The sequence below is a fragment of the Python bivittatus genome, unplaced genomic scaffold (assembly GCF_059951505.1).
Source record: "Python bivittatus isolate LINGU-HERP-01145 unplaced genomic scaffold, Pbiv_v1 ctg000700_np1212, whole genome shotgun sequence".
NCBI classification, from domain to species: Eukaryota; Metazoa; Chordata; class Lepidosauria; order Squamata; family Pythonidae; genus Python; species Python bivittatus.
This window is the reverse complement of record NW_028277098.1, coordinates 73652063-73676520: the sequence shown is the minus strand read 5'-3', so window position 1 is coordinate 73676520 and position 24458 is coordinate 73652063. Positions and strand designations below refer to the sequence as shown.

The window sequence follows — 24458 nt, the reverse complement described above, 5'->3', positions numbered from 1 at the left end:
AATAGTACTTTTATTTGTAACAAGTATGTACCAGATCTGCATAACATAAGCAAGTTCTTAACTTCCCATTTTTCTTCACCCTTTCTTGGATATAGTCTTTAATTCTGCAGTGAATTTATCCTTTCATTTTTGCATCAACCAGTTTACAAATTTTTGACAGGAAATTACAAGCCCCTGTCAGTTAAAGCATTGTCAGTCTGGAAATTACAAGTCTGTGCCAGCTAAACCAAGCAAAGATGGTCTGGTTTCACAAATCCCTACCACTTAAGATAGTTGCTGCCTATTATAGCAATGTTTTGATAGAAAATCATAAATCTTTTATGAACTAAAGTATAATTTATGAAAGCACACCTCTCTATCAGTGATTGTGGCATGAAATCTGAATACTAGGCTACTTCAATAACTATATATGGTATTTGTTTGATTTATATTCTACTTTTCCTCCAGGATTACTTAATTCTACTTTTCTTCCAGGATTACTTAATCCTAATCCTCCAGGATTACTACAACTATCTGCTGCAAGGTAAACCAAACCAATGTTTGTCATGCAAAATCAGATGCCAGTATTTGTGGTATGAAAACAAAAAATCTCTTTGAGCTAAATCTGTATTTGCTGTATTAAATTAACCAGTATGCAACTTTTATGACTTTTCTCTCTCTCCCGTTCTAGCAAACATACAAACTAGTCATTCAAACCACTGATGTCACTTTCTGGCCATTTTCAGTAGGCAGGAAGGGCAAGGAAGCATTGTTCTCAGAGCCTAATGTTATGCACTGCCCATTTCTCCTACATGGACCATTACCAGCCCTTGGTGGTGCTCAAATCCTGGATATATCTGATAGTTTTTCCTTCTAGCCAATTTAATTTTTTAAAAAATCAGATACATCTTTATTTGAAGAATATAATGAGCCATATTGCTGTATTGTGACCTATGTCTACCATGAAAAGCAAGTAAGGTGGTTAGGTCAGCATTTCCCAATTTAATACCCTCCAGATTTGTTGGGATGTCAGTTTCAAGAATTCCAGCTGTGTGACTGTTCAAAGCATTTGGAGGAAGCTAAGCTAAAACAGCTGTGTTAGCTAAAACAGAATATCTCAAGATACCAGGGAAATGTGAATAGACATACTGGTGTATACCCATGAGTCAAGCTCAGCTCCTGGTGACACATTCATTCCTTTGGTAACAGTATCGAATTGGTTTACTATTGCCTTCTGGCATGTTTATTTGACTATCAACAGAACTGCAGGTAGTAATTTCTAATCAGAAAGATATGAGGGTGCAGTATTAAACTAATCTGGATACCCCATATTTAGGCTTCTAAAGACCAACAAATGAAAAAAAAATCCAAAGAAATCAAGATTTAAGCTTTATTCTATTGGTATTTTCTGTTCATAAATGTTATCTAAGGAAACTGCACATGTACTTTATAACTGTGAGACCTAATTGTGCTTAGTGATTTCTGTGTACACTAAGATAGAACTTTCAGCTCATCCACTATCATCCTTATGCTGCAACTTTATGAATTTGCATCTTACTATTTAGTTAGAAAGTGGACTAATTAATGATTCAGAATACTGAACACTAGAAAAAGAAAATCTGTGATTATGTGCCATCAAGTCGTTTTTGACTCCTAGCATTTTTCTTCATGAAAAAATCTCTGTAGAATCTTATAGAATCTAAGATCTTCATAAAACTTTGACTCCATAAAATTTTGACTGAAAAATACTACATTCAAATTTGGGTAGGTTATATCTGTATTTTAGAACAGTTACCAGGCACTAGATGGCACTGGGTACCTGATCATAGAATTATGCTAGATTTCAATGTTGTTGTTTTTTAATCCTGGGAAAGAAAGTAATGATAAATTTAAACAAGATAATGAAGGATAAGGATATTTTTGTGACAAAAATGCTCAGAATAGCTAACCAATGTTCTTTCAAGTGATAATATTTGAACGTGCAAGCTAGCTATTGAGGAACAACAACAGAATGAAGGCAAGCCCTTTCAAATTATGGATTTGGAGACAGAGTACCATGCACTAGAAAAAGAACCAATATTTCACTTGGAGGAAATTAAAATTGACTGCTTCCTTGAGGTGATCAGTAAGCAGAAAGTCCCATTTGGATATGTGATCCAAGATGATGGCCTAGAAAAAGATTGCCAAGGATGAAGGAAGTAAAAGAAGGGGAAGACAACAGTTAAAGCAATAGGAAATATCAGAGAGATTACTAGATTATCCTTAGAAGAGTTAGGGATTATCCAGGAAACTGGTTGAGATGGAAGTATTTGTCTGCTTAAATACTAGGTGTTGGCCCAACTTGATGGCACCTAACTGATCATGGAAATTTGCTTAAAACATAAAAGTACTGTAGAACAAAATAGTAAAAGTGCTGAATTTGTAACAAATATATGTTAATTTTGTAAAAGAAAAATTATAGCATTGCATTTTAAATTACCATCTTCTCCATGCTTTCCCAAGTGCTATACTATTTTAGCTTTTTCCTTAATCAGTATCTTTGTGCGGGAATTTAAACTGGAAACTCATTTCCCGCCACATAGCATTCATTTATCTACAAATATACAGGTTATGCATAGGAAAACAAGCAAACTTTGCACTGAATAAAAAACTGCTAGTCTCTCAAAGAGCATCAACTTCCAAAACAGGGAGCATGCTAAAGTCCACTCTGTCATCATGGCCACAATAAAGCTACTCACACTATTTATTTCCACCTCACATTCAAACATACGACATGTAATTGGTAATAGCTTCAGTCATCAAAAGCCTTTGAAGCATAGTACCTCCCCTTTGTCTGAGTGGGCTAGGGCAGGTATTTTCAAACTTCTTTAGGCCACGCAACCATTTAGTTAAAAAAAAATTCCCAAAATCCCTGCTGCCTACCTCTCAGACACAGAGCAATGAGTTATCATGAGCCCCTGGGGAGAGACTTCTGAATGTCAGCTGACAAGCCCCATTCTTTCTGCTGTATCTTAGGAAAAAATGTTATGGACACCACCAATCAGCCTGCTTTCAAGTAAACTCTTTCCCTCTGTTAGTCTCTTACAGAATCCTATTAGGTCCTTGCAGAACCCTAGGGTTCCATGGAACATAGTCTGAAAAAACGGGGCCTAGGGAACAGCATATGCTTGCCCCCTTTGTCCAGCTGACTACCTGTAAGAAGGGGGGGGAGGAAGGAGGGAAGGAGGTTGGCTTGATAGACGCATCCATGCCCCACCTATTTATTTTATTCATATCTCACCGTTGCACATTGTGACTGTCCCACTTACTACTATTCGGACTCATACATTTAAAGACTAACTTTAGAGAAGTTTACCTTTTATTTGCAAACATAGCAAGAAGAATTCTAAAGAAATAAATGTAAACTGACCAGTAGCAGAAGTCAGACTGGGAAGATGTTTTAATAGAGATTTGTCAAATATTTCTTTTTTTTATTACATGCTCCAATGCACATCAGAAATAGAAATAATATGTAGTCAACAGAATAAAGGAACTAGAATTGGTATGTCTTCTTTTATCAAGATAAACACTGAAAAAGCAAGATGAATTGTTTTTAATTTACCTAAAAAAAGAAAATTAGTTTGAATTAACTAGACCTAAACACCACAGAGCCCAGATGTAATCCTTTCATCTCCAAAATTGGATTATAACATCTTCATGCTAAAGCCCTTTATTTGAATCTTTTTGTTAAAATATGACAAACGTCAGATGTTATATGTGGGTCGAAAGAAAAGTAATGCTTCCAATGTTATAAATTGCCAACAGATGGCAGTACTGATGTACTAGAAGCTCTGATGTGTTCCTTAGCATCTGTTCTTTCACTTCAGTTGGGAAGAAACTGTTGTAAGAAAAGGTTGCATTGTTATTTGTGAAATGGAAGTCTGCAGTAAGTACTCAGCAATGTGCTTTAAGCATTGTGCCCTGACTGAATTTTTGACTACCGAAAGAGTCCCTCCAATTCACTGCTGAATCAGGTTGTTTATGTAATGACTATGTTGATGTAAGTACTGTGTGTTGTTAGGTCAAAAAATGTAAAGATGATGGACCTGGAAGAGCTGATTTATGTGATCAAGAACAAAGTGAACAACTTGTGACAGTAACGGACAAGTTTCACTAGGAACGGTTGGTGAACTGATTAACTGGCAGATAACTCAAAGAGAAACTGCCATCAAACTTACCATTTCACAGGAACATATGAACTACATTACTGATATTCAATATTGGAAGATTTGTGCATGCTGACAGCAGAGATAAAAACTTCAAAAATTAAAATTTGACAGCAATTGTCACATTATGAAAATGAAGGTGAGGAATTTCTTCAAGCATTGTCAGTGAAACTTGAGCTCATCATTATGACCCGCAAATGAAGCATCAGTCCATTGAATATCATCACAGTTTCACCTGTGGAAAAAAAATTCAAATCCCAGGCTTCAGCAGGAAAACTCATGGTTACAGTGCTGCTGTTCATGTGTTATTCACATGAATTTCCTTGAATATGGCACCACAATCAGCTCCGAGCACTACACTGTAATTGTCAAAACTTTGAAACAATGATTAAGCAATGTTTGGAAGCACAAGGACATTTTGCTGCAACATAACAATGCTAGGCCTCACACCTCAGCCCAGATGCAATTGCAAAGTTGAATCTCACAATCTCACCAGATCCACCACACTGTCCAGACTTGGTGCCATGCAATCTCCACCTTTTTCCAAAATTGAAGGAATACATTTGTGGGTATCTGTTTGATTCAAATGAAGAGATGAAAAGGCCTGTGAGGACCTGGTTGAAGAGATAAAATATGAAGTTCTTTTGTGATGACTTTAAGAAGTATACCCACCCTTGCCAAAAGTATGTACCAAATGGCAGTAATTACATGGAGAAATAAATACAGATAACAAAAGAGTTCATTTCAAGAATTATTTTCCTGTTTCATTTATTATAATATCCTTATTTAAACTAAAGCTGTAGAGGTGGAGGATTACTTTTCAATGAACCCTAATAGACCCTGTTTGAAACACCCAAGGTCAGCCAGGTGCAATACTGTAAATAAATAATTTTAAAGAAAATTTGTTTATTTACATAGATTTGTACATATTTACATACATTTAAAGAACACCCAGCTCTGGACCCTTTACATAATAACAAAACCAGAAAAATAAAAGAAACAGATGATATGCATCCAGAAAAACCATACAAAACAGACTAAATTTTACAGGGACTCACCCACCACCCTGACCCAAGGCTTAGGATGTAGTCAGATTTTCAGTGTCTTTCAGAATATCATCAGGTAGGAGCTATAAAGATCTATGGGGAATATTATTTCAGGGGACAGGTACCATATCCAAGAAGGACACACTAACCCCATCCAAGCTCCACCAAAGATGATCAACAAGTGTGATCAATGCCAGCTCAGTACTGTATCCTGGCCTGAAACCCAATTAGAATGGGCCCAGCTCATCCATTTCCTTCTGGAACTGTTGCTTGACAACTTTTTCAACAACCTTCCCTAAAAAGGAAGGTTGAAGACTGGACAATAATTGTCCAGAATTGTGGGTCCAATGATGACTTCTTAAGGAGGGGACATACTACCGCATCCTTCAGCATCTCAGGGACCACCCTCTCTCTCAAAGAAGCTAATACCACTGTGGACCCAACCACAAGTCACCTCTCATGCAGTTTTAACCACCCAAAAAGGGCCTGGCTCTAATACAGGTACCCAGCTCACAGTCTGAAGGACCTATCCACTTGATCAGGATAAAAAAATAAAATTTAAAAAGAGCAGCAAGCATAAGTGTACCACATTCTTTATTCTACTTGCGCTAAATTGTATAGCTCTTTAGAAGTGATATTTTGTTAATTAGTTTTGCCAGTTTTAGGGCTAATCTCTAACACACATAATATGAGTAGTTCTTGTAATTGTATCCCAGTCCTATTACCTATAAATTAATTATCTTTCTCTCTTCCAATAGGCAGTTCATTAGGTTGGGTTAGCAAAGTGGGTTAGTGTAGATAGCAGAAGTACTTTTCACTTCAGCCATATTTGGGAAACCTTGTTTTCAGGAAGGCTAAAATTGATATTAAAAAAAATCATAGTTGTTCAAATTTAATTATGAGTCTCTGTTCCACTGTTCTACAAGTGTACAGAAAATAAACCAATTATAAAACTTGTACAAAATTGATTAAATTCTAATCTTATTTTCTTTATATTTAATTCTGATAGATGATAAGACAAAGACTGTAGGGAGAATGTATCTGACCTTTCTGCTATTATTTTGCAGACATGGAGGAACCTACAACTTGACATACCTTCAGCTCTCAGACAGTATATTTAAATCAATTGCCAAACAAGAGATAACTGCTAGTTAGCAGGCAAGCAGACCTATTATGATTGTAAAAAGGTAAACTGTAACTAAATATGGCCTGTACTATCAATCAGAATGGGCTTTTTTAAAATTTACAGTTTCTAGCTCTACAGACCTTTCCCTTCAGAAGCTTCATTCTGTACAGTATGTGGACAGGTTAATATCATGTTTTGCTGTGGATTAAATAAAGACTCCCTTGAGTCACACTGTAGCTTCGGTTAATTTAATAGAAAGCATTTAGATCTGGGAGGGGTCAAATTGTTTTATACCTATTTAAATGGTAACTTGTAGATGTATATACCATACCATCTTTCTTACATAACTCAAGGCAGTCTATATAGTACTGTCTGTTTTTCTTTTCCAACAATACCATGCAGTAAATTAGGCTGAGAGATAGCAACCAAGCCAGAATTACCCAGTGAGCTTCCGTGGGTGAGGGCAAGTTTGAACCTGGACATATCAATTACACTGACCTTAAAACTGATCTTTAATCTCAACATTACTGGGTTAAAAAAAAGGGGGGGGGGGAATCAACTTATTCTTGCATAATAATCTTCCTCTGTAATAATACCAATTATAAAGTTCACATGTGATACATATTATTTTGCTATGGTCCCTTTCCCATATATTCCCTTAATATAAAGCATGGCTAGGATGATATATCATGCTAAAGAATTATTGCTTAACGGTGGTTTATTGATTAAACCATACGTGGTTGGGTTTGCATATCACATTATAAAGAAACAAATACTCTAAGTTTAGTGCAGTATGTGAATCCAGGCAGTGTTTGCAAATTCTCCTCTCTTTGCTTTGATTATAAGAAGGCTCCATTGGTCATATCATTCTGTCTGTGGACTTACATTTAGAAATTTTTTGTAGCAAATATTCTGAAGAAAAGAAAACTACATATAAAACTGCTGCAGCTCAGCAGGTGACAGCAAAAGGACACTGACCTTCCAATCCTTACTAAACAATTCTGTTCTTTTTGTAGGTCAGACAGTAAATGAAGCTTCCTCAGCATACTGTTATATTACAGGCTTACATGAAGGCCATTTTGGCTGTCCTGAGATTGTTCCCTGAAACAATTACAGTACTTAAATAAATCAGATCCAGTCTTTTTCAGATTGCATCCAGAACAATTATTATCTAAATGGCACAGATTCCATTGAATATAACACTGGTAAGACCATTTCAAACTGAAACTACCATTTTAGATCAGACCACTAGTTACTCATTGTTTCTTGAAAGAACTAGATACTACAAAAAATCAGCAGTTGAGTATGATGTTGATATACTGTATCTATCAATGTTTGGAGCAGCAAACTTAACTTTGTATTATGCAAGGATCTCTTGCTTAAATTTGTCTTAAACCTGTTATGTATCAACCTCAATACAGAAAACTTTCTTTTTATATTTTAGAATGAAAATTCCACTGCTCAAATTTATTGGCTTCACATAATTACTATGTTTTTATCTCTCTATCTCTCTATCAAATTTATATGGCCGCCCATCTCACAAAAAAGTGACTCTGGGCAGCATACAACAATGAAGTAAAACAATAAATATATAAAAAGTCATTATTAAAAATATAAAAATCTTTATTAAAACATATAAAACTAAAGGCACAGGAGAGAGTGAATATTAACTGCAATAGTTGAGCCATCTTAAAATATTACTGGTCCCCTGGGAGCCCCAGGCCTGTTGACATAGTCATGTCTTGAGGGACTTCCAGAACAACAACAGGGATGGAGCTAACCTCACTTTGGAGGGGAGAATGTTTCATAAGGCAGGCGCCATGGCAGAGAAGGCCCACTTCCTGGGACCCGCCAAGTCTAAGTCCCTAGCAGATGGGATCCACAGCATGCCCCCTCTGCCAGATCTAATGGGACAGGCAGATGTAATCAGGGAGAGGCAGCCCCTTAGATAATCTGATCCCATGCCATGAAGGTTTTTCCTAATAAACTACCATTTTTTAAAGTTCAACAATTTAGACATTTTCCTCCCTCAGTTCATGATAAATAATCGCATCCACATCTCACTTTATAACCTAATGGTTCTTAATAGTCTTTGAGAGACAATCTTAGTGCAATTCTTCATTTTTATTATTGATTTATACTCCATCTTTCCTCTAAGAGCTCATGGCAGATTACACGAAAGCATTGCTTTATTTTATTCCCACAAGAATTGTATGAAATGGATTGAATGACTTAAAATCATCCAGTGAGTTTCCATGGCTGAGCCTTCTCTTGCTGTATTTTCCTAGTAACTGGTCACCTATTGTGATTTATAGACTTTTCTCCATGAATTAGTCTAAACCTTTTAAAAACTATTATTGCAATGACCATTGCCATATCTTGTGATAGCAAATTCCATAGATTAACTGCACATCACTAAGAGAAGAATCACTTCCTTTTGTTTTGTCTCCTACTGTTGAGCTTCACTGGATGATCTCAGTGTTTGAAGTAATGGGGGGGGGTGTTGATATATTCCCAAATAAGTTTAGTGGATGGATGAAAGGAGTGTGGAAAACAGTATCTGTGATTCCTCCTTCCTGCTCTGGAGGTTTTGGGAATATTCTGGAAGAGCATGAAAGCCCATTTGAGATATTATAAGTAACTATAGCAGTAACTTACCTCCTCATGCTAAGCTAATACTAGCGCCTTTTCACAGCATCATACTGATATAATAAACCTATCATCTCCACCTCCATTGATGTACTAGTTTTACTTTATTTATATGTATTTTTCCTTTAAGAACTCAAGACAGTATATCTTATCTCCCCCATCCCCCCGACTATCCCTATTTTGCCCTTAAAAAGTCCCCTATTAAGAAGTAGGTTATGCAGAAAGACGGGGCCTAAAATCACCCAGTGAGAACGAATATGTGAACCTGGATCTCCTCATCCCTAAAACAGGACGTGAACCGTTATACCGCTCCTATTGCACCCGTCGCGTCGTCTAGATTGCCGTTCCACGCTAAAACAAACGAAGCCACGCCGAAAGCTTTCCTCTTCCCATCAGCGCGCCATCTCCCAGCCTCACTCCTTTCTTCTCCAGTTCCGAGGTCCAATTCCCCTTTCACCTAAGCCTGCCATTTCTTCTGTAGCCTTAAAGACTGGCCAAGCACTGCGGTTGCGCGACAGCAGGGAGACTTGCAGCGGAGCGCAGTGCGCCTGCGTAGCCCCCCCCCCCCCACGCTGCTGTTGCTGGCGGAGGCTGAACCTCACCTGTGTGCTGTCTCCCTGTAAGGTACGTTCCAGGTTGCGTCGTGAGAGTCGCTCTGGGGTGGGAGCGCTTGTTCTGTTCCCTGAGGCTGACCCGTCCGTTTCTTCCTCGACCTGCGCGGCTTGTGCTTGAACTCCTTCGCTGAAGACAAGAGGCGAAACGTCTTTTCCCCATGGCGGACTTCCGCGCGGGTGCTGGGAATATTCCAGTACACCAGCTCTCCCCATTCGAGTCCTTGGGCTGGATTTAATCCGTAATAATCAGGGCGGCCATCTGGAGGACACCTCGATGGGGGAGGCTGCTCCTGTCCCTTCCCGTGGCCTGGATGTTCCCGCCTTTCCCCCTTTCCTCCTGACAGTCCTGTTACGCACTCCCAGGCCCCCTCGGAGGGAAATACTTCATACTTTGCAGGTAGATGCTTCTCTGCCCTTCGGTGTGACGGAGCTGCTTGGGGACGGGGGTGGGGATTCAGTGCAGATGGAAAGGAGAAAGGACACCTAGCGATTGTCGATATCTGGCCATTGAATTAAGTCCAGAGCAAACAGCGCCGTAGCCACGCTCTCAGGGTAAGATTTGGAAAGAAAGAGCACAGAAAGATTCTAACCTCTTCTGCCGCTTTATCTTGTGCATATTAAAGGGAGTCCGATTGAAGACTTTGTTTCGGAAAAGCGGGATTTTAACATTATCACTGAGAGAGAAATTGTTGAACTCACGTACGTCAAAAGGTTTCAGGCAATCTCAGAAGGTCTCAACAAGCAACGGGTTTTAACACATTACAATTCTTAATTGATAAGGTACTTGTAATCTTTCTCACATGTAACCTGCATCCTATCTTCTGTTGCTCATTCCCTGCCCCAAAATAGAGTCTAGCCACTCTGCATCTGATGAAGTGAGCTGCAGCTCACGAAAGCTTCTTCCTTTTAATAAAATGTGTTAGTGGGAAAGGTGCTATCTTCTGATTTTTTTTTTTGCCACCATAGACTGCTCTTCTCTTGCAGTGACTGAAGACATTGAATCTTTAAAGGCTGTGATTTTAACAAGTACCATATAAAGTCCTAAAGTTGGTGGGATTTCTGTGAAAACATGTATTAGGATTGAGTTCAAATTCTGCTAGTATGACATTCTTGTAACAAAGCATTGTTTTGTGCTAAAGATTTTCACCCTTCATTTTTTCTAATGTTTAAGTACATGCCTTTGTTGGGGAAAAGGAAATGTAGCTAAACTGACAAAAATAAGATTTATTCTGTTTGCAGGCAATTGTGTGGGAGTTAATGAATAGTCACATTAGACTTTTCTCTTGGGAGTCAATTCTTAGTTTCATGTGATTTATGGCTCAGATATAGTTGTGCCTCTTTTATTTGATCTGGATTTACCTGGTTTGTTTCAGAAATAATTCTTGTGGCCTATTGTTTGTGATTGGAAGCTCTGTTTCCAGTTAACATTTTTTAGTGGGGTCATCTGATCATTCCTCCTTTCCACCCCCACCAACATTAGTGGGATCTGTCTTCTTTGCTTTTTATGTCAGTCTGGGTTTTTTTTCCTTATGGGTTTTAATAAAAGGGAGGATATTCTGATTTTTCTAAAATGTGGAAGGGGATCCTTATCAGTTTTTATAGAAAGCCCATACCTTTCCTCACAATCTGTTGACCGGCAACATTGAATGCAGTATCATATTTCCATGGTATAACCAATATTTTTGAAATTGTTTAATGAAGATTTTTTTATACAACAGAAGAAATTGCTGGAAGGAGGTTAATGTAAAGTTAAATACACAGTTTATATCTGTGATTAATATTGCACCAATTAACACTCTTACAAGGTAGTTTGATAAATGAATAGTATTCAGAACACAGAAGATTAGAGGTTTTCTTTATTCTGTACCGATTAGGCCACCTTTGTAGTACTGTGTCCATTTATGGATGTAACATTTTAGGTACCCTGTACTGTGTTACTAATTGTGGATGACAAACTGGAGCACATCCAGATAAAGGTATCCATGATTAGAAGAATTTTAAAAACCGATTCATATTAGAAACAGTTGAAAGAGTGGATGTGTTTAGCTTGGCGAAGATTAAATGAAAATATGATAATTGTCTATATATGTGTATGTATGTGTGTGTGTGTATGAAATTCTGTGATGTAAAAATGGCGGATTTGTTATATGGGACATCAAAGGGCAGGATTAGAAGCAGCCCACTAAAGTTCTAAGGATCCCCATTTCCGCTAAATATTAGAAGAAAATTCTGAAAGAGCTTTAGGAAGGGACGCAGACAACCCTCCCCACTTGTTAGATCATGGCTGCAAACAAAGACATATCTAGGCATGCCTGGACAAAAAGTGTCCTGAATCTACAACCCAGGCTAATTTTCCTCTAGCCAACCTTATTCTAGACAGGTAGTGTAGAAATCACATGAAACACATGGCTTCCACAGCACTGATTGGTCAGTTGGAATTTCACTCCTTGGAAATTATCTCTACCTCCCAAGGAAACTCCCTATTGGGTTATTTTATCTTTAAATTTTATCTTTAAGAGATTAGCAGAGAGTAAAAGCTAAATACAGTTATAGGGTATTCTCAAATTTCAAGATTCCGTAAAGCAGCTAAATCTGATAGGTATTAATTAGTAAAGTTTTATTTTAAATGACAGCTGACTATTTCTGACCTTTCTTCAGGAATTTTTAATAAATGTTTTACAATTGACATTGAAGTTGATTTCACCATTCTGTATAGTAAGGTACTGTCTTACCCATATGTCAGACTGCTGGATGTATATGCTCACCTGATACTTAAGGAGAGAAAAGGAAAGCTTTGGAAAAATGACCTGTCTTCCTCCATGTAACTGTTAGGCCTGAATTTCTCTGTATTCAGGTTCAAATCTCTTAAATGTAGATCACACAGATGGTTACAACATATTTATCCTGAAAAATATAACAAAGGGGATAAGATAGCCTATTGGCCTTCACAGGATTGGAGATGCATGCACTCCCCTTCCCATCCCCCTAGTTGTTACAGCTGTTTAGAAGAATGGATTGCTTTGGAAGGTGATTGCCAACCTGGGGAGGAAGGGAGAGCATTTCAGCAGAGACTTGAATAATTGGGGACGTTGCACTATGCATTGCAGATTTTCAATTGAGCAGAGGGTTGGAATAGATAATCTCCAATATATTTTCTATTTTATGGTATTTATTCATTGATAACATATGCATTGCAAATAATTGACCTAAACAATATGCTTGTGCTGTTTCATTATGCTGTCATGAGATTGTAATCTGATGCATAGGCACAATATAAATTCCACTGAAATATATTGTAATATTTTTCATAAATAGAATTTCAGATTGGGTCACAGCCATATATTCATAAACATCACTTGTATTAGCTGGTTATTTGCAAAAATGTGGATATTTGTGAGACTCTTTTGGGCATGCTGCTAAAAGGCTTAATGGCATACCTGGATGGGAAAAGCTTCTTTAGCTATTGAAATGTAAAAATATGATTACAGTACTAGAACCTACAAGAATAGTTTGATATGGAGAAGAATGAAATATGTATATTTATTTATAAAATGCCACTCACTTGTCTGGCATTAAACAAGCAAGTGGATCCTTATTTTTGTGTAGTTCACAGACTGAGATATTTTAATTTTTAGAGAAAGGGAGGAGCCTCTTTTCCAAGTTACAAATAGCACAATTCCACCATGACAGCTGCAATGTGCTCTGTATGGGGCTGCCCATGATGAGTGTCTTGAAGGATCTATCAATCCAAAATTCAGTAGCCGAGCTGGTACATAGTTCACAGCATCAGGGGATATTAAAAGACTTTTACAGATAGCCAGTTATTTTCTGGGCATAATTTAAGGGATTGTTTTTACTGCAAAACCCTAAACAGCTTGGAGTCTGACAGTCAGAGGCATATTTTGCTATGAACTTGTGTGGTCATTAAAGGCTGTCTTCAAGTTGCCCCTACTTTTTGAGTTTTTTTCTATGGCACACAGGAAGGGGGGGGACTAATCCTGTGTTACTCGACAAATGCAACCCCTCTAGAATTGCACTCAGCCCCCATGTTTTCTACTTTTAGGAAAGAAATGAAACCGTTTCTCTTTAGTAGGCCTTTTCAATATGTATGCATTTAACTGGTTTTTATCAGATTTTTTTTCTTTGTTATTGTTAGCTATTCTGAGCACTCTTTGAGTGGACCTATCATAGGCCTCAGATTTCATATAGGAAGTTCCAGTTCAAAGCACTCTCTTTGAATTGGCCTCAACACCCAGAGTATTTATCAAAGTAATGACAGTCCCTGTGGAATGCTTTGGGTCCCAGTGTGTCCACATTTATGTTTATCTATACAGTTTGTTTATCTTATCAGAGCTCCCTCTGTGGAGAAAACAGTGAGCGGCCTCAACTTGATGCTTCAGAACTTCCAGGAGCACAATATTGTGGTAACCTTTACCAAAATAATGCTCACACCTTCAAAGTTGATGCTGCATCTGGAAGATACTATTGACTAAGGGGATAAGTGAGGAACCCCCATGATGTCTCCTAAAACACCCAGATATCCTGTTTCAAGGCCCTTTCCTACACTTACACCCAGTCTGGGTACAACTTTGACCCTAGAAATTATACAGGAGCATCTGCATTTCAGCCTTCCAGACCTTGCAGTAAAAATCATCTTGGCTTCTAGGCACCCAGGTACTGCCAGTGGCTATCAACTGATTTGGCACTTCTTTGAATGATGGCATCTCTTTGAAAGGGACTTGTGGCATTAGCAGGGGCCCCAAAACTATAAATAGGACTGGAAAAGACTAATAGATTAGCTAATACATTGTTCAGACATGCAGCAACCTTGAACTTTGTTCTTCTAGAGAGGGAAGGGATGTCTATATCTGGCCAACTTCACATGCATCACTATCAGAGGCACAAGCCTTCTCATCTCCAGACATTCATCATTTCCTTTCATAGGAACAACTGCTTTATTCAACCCATCAGACTGATATTCATTAACATCCCCATCTATAAGACAGCCTTTTTAGTAGCCTTATCTCAGCTGGTTTGGTCAGGGACCTGCATGTACTTCATCGAGACAAGGAGATGCTAAGTCCAGATCCTTGCTTTATACCCAGGTCAATTCCGAATTACATTGGGCACAGGAGATTGTGTTCCTTATTTACTGCCCAAATCCTATCCTCCCTAGAGAATGAACCTGGCACAAGCTAGATGTGTGCAGGGTATTAAGAAAATATTTCAGATGTACTGTAGACCAGCCTTTCTCTTTTGACTCTGGAGGAACCCTTGATATGAATCCTCAGGCCTCAGGGAACCCCTGCGCATTCAGGCTCAAATATAGGCCAGGAGTTACAAAATTATTATATTCATTTCATGTATAGGCCTGTATATATGAATTAACAGTGTTCTTAAACTAAAAATAAAGAATGAAACTTATCTCTTTAATGTGAAACCTGTGCTTGTTTTTTGCTGCACAAAATTCCAGGCCGAACTTGAGTTAGCACATATGGATTTCATCTTCAACTGAAATAAGACTATTTCTGTCTTTGCTTGTTAAATAAGGGAAAGCTTGCTCACACATATAAGAAGTTGAAAGCTGCAGCAAAATGTTCAGCGCTTTCCTATGAATGGCAGAATACTCTTCTTTCACAGAAATCCAGAACTTGTCCATGGGCATATCAGTGAATGTCATCTTGAGCACACAATCAGACTGCAGCTCACAAAGTTCTTCTTTCTTCAAAGTGAAGTTCTCAGGCTGAGCAGAAGATGCAGAGAAAGGATTCTTCACCCAGTCATACATTTGTGTTGAAAAGGAGGGAAATTTCTGATCAGTTTTGTTCTGCAGTACTTCCAGGTGGTTTTCAATTAGATATGAGATTTTCTGGTATCCTTTCTCACTCTCAAGCCAAGCAGCAGTGGAAAAGTTTCAGTATTTCCTTTTGCACCATGATTTTTCCAAACATTCAGTTTTCTTTTAAATCCAAGAATATTGCCACTTGAAGTCAAAACATTTTCTCCAGTGCATTGCAGAGACTTGTTCAGCTGGTTCGTGCTATGTCATGACTTAGCTGACAGTGAAACCTTTTCCATTTCATATACTGCATCTGGTCCTAGCATTTTTCCACTATTATTTTACATGCTGGCATGATTACTTTCTCACCCAAAGCATGACTTTTTCTTTATTTCTGCTCCTAAATAACTTGCTTCTGGGGCTTTTTTCTGACTGTCATTTTATTAACAAAAGCTTTACTCTGTTTGTTCTGTGATTCCAATAGCCATTTAAAATAATTAGAACTTGTCATATGGCTGTGATTTGTAGCTTAATTTTGCTGAAGCCATTGCTGAATTTGTAAGTTGTTTGCCACAGATGAGGTACAATGGAATAGGACAACTTGGATCACCAGTCCATATAAAACCCATATAAAACCCATAGATAAATAGCTTTCATCTTTTTTTGAGTCCTTTGATATATCAATACAGGGAAATGTCTGAGAAGATTTAAATTCTTCATTATCGTTATCATCATTAAACTTATCGGTATGGTCCATTCTAGAATCCTCCTCTTCTCTCTCACGCCTCCTCTTCAAAAATCGCCACATTGGACCCTCAGATATGACTGAATAAATGTTTACAAAATTTATTTAAAATAACAGGATAAAATAACTACAGGGAAACCACAGGGAAAAGATGCAGGAGGAAGTGACTGACATCACAACTAAGTTGGACGAGTCCATTAATTTCTTGAAAAATGCATTTCTCCCTCCCCCTCAATATATTCCTCCTTTCCTGCAATATAGTGTTCACCTGTTATCAACAGTCTCCCCATCTTGTGTCAGAAATTAAGAATGGATTCAACCAAATAAACACAATCCTATAGCATACTACCAGAGAGCTCAGAAAGAGTTGTAACTAGACTTTTGTTCGATCTCTACTCATCACTGTGAGAACACGTTGCCTGAATTTGAACTAATTTTTAAAATAAATCATTATCTCCCAGGGAACCCCTAGTGACCTCTTGTGGAACCCTAGGGTTCCATGGAACCCTGGTTGAGAAACCCGGCTCTTGAAGGACAGAAGGCTATATCCTATTATATAATCCATCATTAGCAGGTGATTTAACTAATGCATTGCTCTGGCATATTCAACCAGCAGAAAACAAATCTCTTCTGACATCATAGCATACTTAGTCAGGAGAATCTACATCAATAGCTCTACTGGTGGGGATCTCACTAATAGACATTTGTAGGGTGGCAGTCTGAGCAGAACATCTTCATTCATTGAGTATTATAAGGTAGACAAGTTTGCCAACACAGCTTTTGGGTGCATGGTTCTATAGAGGGTGTTTTAACCTCTACTTACCCTCCTTCCCTCCCTCCCTGGGAATACTACTATAGCATATCCCTTTTCTGTTTGTTCCTTCTTGGATTATAGAGAAGGTAATTGGACTTGATTTTTTGTCACTGAAAGATGGAATGGACAGTTCAAGCCTTCTGAAAAGAGATGGGTTTAGAGATAGTTCAAGTGACCAAGGATCAAATCATTTACTACACTATTGTTTTGCTAACTGTTATATTGTTCTTCCATTTCCCTTATATTGTTGCTAGTAGCAAAGTTTTTGTTGTTACAGTGAATTTTTCTAGCTAGAAGAGATTTCCTGTCCATTCCATCTTTCTGTGACCAGAAAAGGGCTTCAGGATAAGTCCATCTACCATTCTGCTCTTTTTGTCCTGAGGTTCCTCTTCCTCATACTAGCAAACTTTCCTTTTCTCTCAAGGTTTTAGCTTCTACAGACAGTCCCCTACTTACGAACAGGTTACGTTCCAAGAGGCTGTTCATAAGTCAGTTTTGTTCGTGAGTCCAACCAAGTAAAAAGTACTGTCAAAAGTAAAAAAAAAAAAAGAGGAGGCAAGAGACAGGACAGTGGTGTGGGCAGAGGAGCCCTGTCTTCTGCTGCCAATGAAGAAGAAGTGATAGCCTGCAGACTGTGGAAAATGCAGTCGGATGAGCTGGTGGGGTGCAGCATGCTCCATTGCCAGGCAAGGCAGGAGAGGCAGCAGTGGCTCCCTGGGCGAAGGGGGTGGCTATGTGGGAGGCAAAACTGTTGGCCCTTCATGAGGCCTTGCCGGAGGAAGGCTGAAGTTTGCAGACTCCCAAAGTGCACTATAAATTCCAATGCAAACCTCCAACCTCCCAAAAGGCAGGAAAGGGTTAGTTTGTGGCGCATTGCAAACTAACCCTTTTCCTCCTTCCCCTGACTTCCGGGTCCATCTTGTTCGTATCAGTGAAAGTTCGCAACTCAAAAGTTTGTAAGTAGGGGACTTCCTGTACTCTGAAGGAGAAACTTAACAATATTCAGTGGATTACATGTAGAGGTCTATTACTCATTAATTAATCATGTTTTCTATGCTGCTAAATTTTCCTCCCTCCCTCCCTCCCTTCCTTCCTCATCTGCATTGTGTTTTAAAATCAAAGATTGGCAGCCTGGTGCCTTCCAGATATTTTGAATTACAGCTCCAACAATGCTTATCACTGTCCCATTCTAGCTAAAGGAAGATCACTACCTTAAGCAGTCCTGTAATTTTCCCAATATGCTTGTCTGATTACAGCTAGTATTAGGTCATTTCTTATTTATCTATAATGGCCTACATCTAAAGTTGCTCAAGCCAACCTCTGCTCATGAATGGTGTGCCCTCTGTGTGGCCCCCCAAATTTCCTTGAGAGAATCTCAACCATGTAGAGCAGATGCTGGGGATCTGGTCCTGCTGGCTGTTGTTAAAAGATTTTTCATAAACATAATTTAGACATGTAGCAAATAAGATAACTGAGCAAGCATGGCCTTACTTTTTTTAATTCACTCATTGTCTTGTTTCTTCAGTTGCCAAATGAAGCTGTGAACTTAGATAATCTCCCCCCCCCCCCCCATTTATCTGGCATTTTAGAAGTAAATTATTCCTTTCTTTTTTGGCTCTGTCTCTCACCTCTGACACCAGATAGGGTGACTTGGAAATGTCGGGAAACAAAACCTAAGGGAGTGTACACTGTCAAATACATTATGTTCTCTAAAAAAACTAAAATGAATGTAACCCTTTCAGTCAGTATTCACAGGATCACTTGTTAAATATTTTCTATAAGCTTGTGCTTTCAAAGTCTCTGCCTTTTTTGACTGACTTTAAAACAGGAATTCAGCCATTTTCAGTTCTTCATAATTCATATTCCTTCAGATGTATAATATTCTAACTTCTACCATGTAACTCCCACTGTGGTGACTGAGAACACCATGTTGGACATGCTGTCTCAGCATATTCTCTCTTCTAAACCTAGGAATAGTTTTGCTCAGCCATGTTGCTTGTAAATATTTAAATTAAAAGCCTTAACCTTTATGACAATGAATTTACACCAGATAGCTCAAGGCCTGTTATTGTTATATAACTTGAAAAAGTGCTCCTGAAAGTGGATACTCTACTTTTAAGAGGCTTGCAGATCCCAAAAATTGAAATTAATGACTTTTTTTTTAAAAAAATGCTTTTTAGCCTGAACTGTAAATTATTTTTATATAATGAAATTTTGAATTAAAATTATATGTTTCAAATGGAGGGGAGGGAAGGCTCTGAGCTGGGGAAACATTCATATTTAATCAATCACAGATCAAAAATGAAAAAAATGGAGGTTAATTAAATTTTGATTACTCTAAGACTTGGATCCAATGACATAAGTCTCCAGCAGATGCTGTTCATCAGCAAAATGGATTTTTAATTGATTCTACCACTTCCCACATACATAAACAAAATTGTTCTGGAGGGCTAGTTTGGAAGAGATTGATGGGAAGTGGTGTGTGAGCAGGGTTTAAAAATGACTTCTGTCTAATTGTTTGTTATGTCTGAATGTTCATAATCAAGCATCCACAGTGGGTGGGCTGTTCTCTCCTCAATGAATACTTATATCTTGGCTACTGAGTGTATTTTTGATTAACCAGTTTGTGTGGTCTGATATTAAACTGAAAAGATAAGGGGAAAGAGGTTGTGACTGAAGACGTTTATTCAGTGTCTAACAGCTGTTTTCAATACTGCCGTTTGAACAGTGAGGTATATTTTCAAACAATGCATATGATTTATCAGTGCAAGTTGCTGGGGAAAAATGGGCTTATTTCTTAAAATGAAGAAGTGTCAGGCATAATCTTTAGGGATATTGCTTTACTAAACAATCAAGAGTTTAATTTTCTGTACTGTAGTGGCTCTCAAAAGAAAAAAAAGTATTTGCAAATAAAGTGCCCCTTTTGAATAAAATAACTAAAGAAAAGATCCAAGTACCATAATATGAAGTAGGAGTTAAAACCTTTTTGTACCAGAGATACAGGTTAAAATTTACATTCAGTCATGGACATCCACGCATCTTAAAGCTGCCAAGTTTGAAAAACACTGCTTTAGATCAATCGCTATTATCTCTGTCTAATATACCTCAGACTAATAATTGTGAAAATAAAATAAGGGGCAACATGCTATCTTGAGCTTCCAGAGGAAACAATAAGTAATAATAACAAATAAGATGGTCTTAGAAAATAGGGGTTTTTTTATTGTAAAAAGACAATGTGGTTTTCATGATGGATTATGTGTATATATTTCTGTAAATCAGAAGATTAAAATGCTTTATGAGATCTGTAGTAAATTAAAATAAATAAAAATAAAGTAAAATAAATAAATAATATTTGACATCACACTTACAACAGTTCATTCTGATTTACCCAATTCTGTGTGCTGGAATTAGCTTGTTCCAATATTATTTGTGAATAAAAACAATTTGAGGAGATCTATTTTATTTGTTTAAAGCTGAGTTTCAGATATGTGCACAAGGAAGGCCATTAGTATTTAGATTTTTAGCTAAACTATGTTGATAAATGGAATTTCCCATCAAGTATGTTCTGTTCCCTTGTAGGATTTCCAGTGTCTATATGATGACTGTGTATAGCACTAAGCAAAAGAATATGGATGGCTAAACATTCCACGTGATGTGTGTGCAATATGTGATGAGAGGGACAAAGTCTTCCCATGAATTCTATGATGCAGTATTTAACTGGATAGTTATAATAAAGAATGTTCCATTTTATATCTGACTGAATTCAATGAGTTTATTGTTTTAAAATCAGCCACTGCTGGAATTTTATAAGCTGGCAGCAGTTGGCTTCTAAATTTGTATCTTTGCTTTGTTGTAATACCTTATTTATTTCTATACTTGCCTATAATTTGAAAAAAAGGGGCATTGCAAGTATGTTGTGGGGAAAAAAATCAAATTTCTCTGCACAAAATTAATTTAACTTATTTACCATTTTAAAATATGCATTTAATAGCCTAAACATTTTCTGAATGATGCCACTTTTGGATACCAGCAATAAAAAATTAATTTTTCTGAAATTTGAAAATTAACTCAAATAAGAAATAAATAAAAGACCTGCAAATTTAAGGAATGAAAAGCTTACCAAAAAAATTCCAAAATTTTCACTATGATTCAGTGTATGAATCTTTTGCTATCTAAAATTGTGCCAGGTTCTCAGTTATAAAAACTCAATTCTTATATGCCCCTTCAATACAATATTTCAATTCAATTCAAATATTTCAATACAAAATTTCATATTGTATTTCTGGTAGCAGTTCATGCTGATTTACCCAATTCTTGGGGCTATTTTATTTTTTACTTATAATTTCAGTTTTTAAGGCTGTCCATACACACCAGTGTCAAAATAACTTTTTTCAACATTTTTTTAAAAAGTGATCACAATTCCCATTTTCTGAATCTGTGATAACTAATAGGGTGATAAATGAAAACATTCTTGCGCTAGTTGAATAACAAAACATCTACAAGGAAACAACCAAACTCAAAGAGCACCAAGAACTCCACAGTTCAGCTCTGAGCTACATACATTCTCTTGTATTAAAATGAATGTTACATGTCTATTTCACTTTTGTTATGCTATGATGAATTTTAAAAAGCTTTTATTCTAATTATTTATTAAAAATATATTATAAATAATATGGGCAATTATTACTTTGAAAAGGTTTTAAGAAATCTTTTTAAACATACAGTTTTACTCTTCATAAAGGAAAGAAGCGGTTTAGTTTCTTCTCCTGCTAGTAGTTTTCTCATATTGTTTAATTCCTCATTTGGTTCTATTTGTTATTCAGTTCCAACTGTTTACTTTCTTTATAGACCTTATCATAATCTTAACCTCTGAAGTGTTCTGTTTGGGTTCAGTTCTCTTACGTAGTCTGTGTTGAACTGAAAATATATCTCCAGTGTCTTGATGACACGTTTAAATTGCTATATTCTTTTCAGTCCAGATTCTTTTATCCTAGATTTGTTTATCCAGAAACCTAGGTCCTGAGGCCCTCAGCCTAGTTTCAGTGGCAATTTGGTTGGGAGAGAGAATAAAAATCTTAATACATACCATTAAGGACAGATCAAATTATTGCTTCTAAATCCTTAAATTCATATTTATTGATTTTTTTTAATTGCCAGATTATTTTTCTTAAAAATGTGAAGTGGAAAACAGAAATAAATCTATTAATAATAAGCCTTTCCAAAATGTCAGTGCGTATTTGCATGGGAGAAGGCTAAGAGTGACAGCAGTGACACCATGAATGAATAATGTTTTGAATATGCTAGGTTCAAGTAATACTAGTACTAAATGCTATGGATGTGCTATAATACTGCTTCATGGAAAAGGATGACAAATTAAATTTAGTTCTCAGTTACCTATATTTTAAAAACAAACCCCAGGCTACAACTTTAACGTTTTGATCAGTGATTTCGTTGGCATGTCAGATGTTTGCGTAGTCTGAGAAATAAAACACCTCTTTTGAGAAAATAATGTTATTGATTATTATATCTTATAGCAACAGAAACTATGAATTGTGTACATTACATAACTTTGCAAGGGTGTACCCAAGAGCACCATTCTGGTGCGATCAAAGCTTTCTGCCCTATCTGACCCTAATTTTGTTTATTTCACCCCTGCTCATCTTGGTTCATATAAATTAGCTTGGGAGGATGGTGACTAGTGGATCAAGGGAATGATGAACCTTAGCATCAGGGTGGTGCTGCAGCCTTGAAGGAGTAGTTGGCCCACCTGCTCTTGAAGAAACCCTCTTGAATTCATAGGATTTTGCCAACTATTACCTAGTTACAAATACTCCTTTTATGTGTGAGGTGCTTGAGAGGGTGGTGGTTCTGCAGCTGCAAACATTAATGGAAAGCATTGATTATCTTGTCTCTTTCAGTCTGGATTCAGACCTGGTTTGGGGATAGAATCAGCCACGGTCAAATTGATCTCTTGCAGGAAAGTGACAGAAGCAATGTGATTATTGATCCTGTTTGATCTCTCAGCAGACAATCTCAGAGAATAGTACTGGTGACTCTGCCTCTAAACTCTGGCAGCTATTCCGTGAGATGCCATAAGGCATTATTTTATGTCCAATGCTATTTAACATCTGTATGAAACTGCTAGAGGGATCACCGGGACTTTTGAGATTGTGTGTCACCAACCTATAAATGACGCTTGGTTCTGCTTCTCCATAACAACTCAATCAGGAGAGGCTGTGTATGTTCTGAACCAGGATACCATGATAGGATAGCTGAGGGCCAGTAAAGTAAGACTAAATTTCAGCAAGACACACATTTCGTGGGTGAGTTCCCAGATTTGGGAATTGGGGAATTTATCTGATCTAAATGGGATGCACTCTCTCAGAAGGGAAAAATCCATTATTTGGGGGTGCTCCTAGAATCATCATTTCACTGGAGGCCCAAGTGACCTCTGAAGCTAGGATTTATTGTTGCCTGCTTCAGCTGGTATGTAACTATACTATTTCCTGGACAGGAACAGCCTATTTACAGTAGTTCATTTCCTGGTAACTTCATATTGAGATTACTGTAATGCACTCTATTTGGGGCTGCTCTTGAATCTGATCAGGAAGGTTCAACTGGTACAGAATGTAGAAGCCAGGTTACTGAGTGAGTCACCCAGTCACGTTCATGTTACTTCTTCATTGAAGCAACTGCATTGGATGTCAATTACCAAGCCAGGTTCAGAGTTTTGGTTAGGATATATAAAGCCTTAAACATCTGGAAACCAGGATGCCCATCAAATTGCCTTTCTGTTATCAACCTGATTACTCACTGAGATCATCAAGTGAGGTGCTGCAATGTGTAATGAATGCTGGTGGTTGCTTGTAGATGGACTCTCCCTTGGGCAGCACCCATACTTCGGAATCCTCTTCCCCTGTAATTTGGGAGGCACCTACTTTTAGGTGCCTGTTGAAAACTTGCTTCTTCACCCAGGCCTTCCCAGTATGAATGTTGAAATAATTAATTAAGTATAACGATTGAGGAAGCTGGCATGCTGCAGAACGATACTTTCTGGTATCTTTCACTGCTAAGAATGCCTCTGGGCTATATACAGACCCCATTGGCAGTTAGAAGATAAAAATGGTTAGTGCTGCGACCCAGTGTACCCATCTGTTGGGAGGAAAAAGGAACAAAGGTAAGATAGGATGATAGGCAAATAAGACTTCTGTATCTGGGCTGCAAAACCCAAATACTCAATAAGTAGCAGCAACAAGCTAGAGTTTATGGAATCTCTTTGCAACCATTTAGTGCTCATCTTGACTTTTGCAGCCCAGGCATAGTAACCATTTAGAAAGCAACGTGGGTGGAGTTCAGCAGCGGCTCATTTTAAAACAGTGATCTCATTGAATTCAGTCAGTAGCTTCACCAATTTGCCTCCTGAAATGCATGTCTTTTTTCATTGCTCATTTTGGCAGCCATTTTACGAATAAGCAAGCTCCCCGCACAATAAAGTAGACAT

At 37.6% G+C, this 24458-nt stretch overlaps 1 protein-coding gene across 2 annotated transcripts in view; it reads left to right on the top strand.

Annotated features, from left to right (window-relative positions):
• Window positions 1-24458, top strand: part of NDRG3 (NDRG family member 3) — a 55678-nt gene that overhangs the window by 3448 nt on the left and 27772 nt on the right. Inside the window, exon 2 of one of the 2 annotated variants that reach the window (XM_088128511.1) lies at window positions 475-523. The gene's annotated coding sequence lies outside the window, so the exon portion shown is untranslated. Of the gene's footprint in view, window positions 1-474; window positions 524-9569; window positions 9630-24458 lie in introns of those variants that run through there. The other variant, XM_007428260.4, reaches the window with a different exon arrangement.